Genomic DNA, 863 nt, shown 5'->3' with positions numbered 1-863 from the left:
TCTGCTCAAAATCCAACATCTCTGGGTGGGTGATGTGCCATCATTTCTGTGGAGTTCAGGTATGGTTCTTCATGGTCTAGCAGGCTGTTAACTAAAATGCAAGTTATTCATCTACTCTGTCCCATGTCTGCCCAATACCTTCTATTAAATAGCTGACTGGGACCATAATAACTGCAATAGAAATTTCCATTTGGTAAGCAAAGAATGGGTGACACATAACCATCATTGCTCTATAACAATTATTAAATCCTACTGGGCAATACCTGCTGCCCTCACAGTGGAGTCAGTTCCTTGAAGAGCATCTGGCTATCTGTGGTTCAGTTCTCAGAGTTTAACACTCTACTTCTTGAGACTTCTGTGGCAAGATATTCTTCTTTATGGTCCTATGTGGTCACATTTGATATGAGATTTAGAGGGAAGGTCCAACCTGAGAATTGTATAATGTTTTTTACAAGTTAGGTGACCTGAAGTTGTCCTTAAGAATTCGAAAAGATCATAGGATTTTGTAGAATAGGCTTGGGATTTATTTGGTAATGTGATGCCTTCAAAAATTTAGTTGGCTTATATTCTTTGCACCAAGGCAGTTCCATGAGCCACTAACCATCCAATAGTGATTTTCCCATCTTGCAATATGTTTCATATTTTTATTTACTTAGATCTTTTCTTCTAATCTTCAATATTTTTTAAAATTTCTTACAGTGTATATTTATGTATTCATAAACATATTAAAATGTGTTGTTATTTTATTCTGTGTAGATTATGGAAGTATCCTTTTACTTTTGGATTAGAAATTATTTTAAAAATCAAAGTTCTATTCAATTCTTTCTTATTCCATCCCATTCCATTAAAAAGGACATGCTTGT

This window comes from Pteropus medius, unplaced genomic scaffold, assembly GCF_902729225.1.
Source record: "Pteropus medius unplaced genomic scaffold, Ma_sr-lr_union100, whole genome shotgun sequence".
Taxonomy (NCBI): domain Eukaryota; kingdom Metazoa; phylum Chordata; class Mammalia; order Chiroptera; family Pteropodidae; genus Pteropus; species Pteropus medius.
This window is presented reverse-complemented; position numbering follows the sequence as displayed.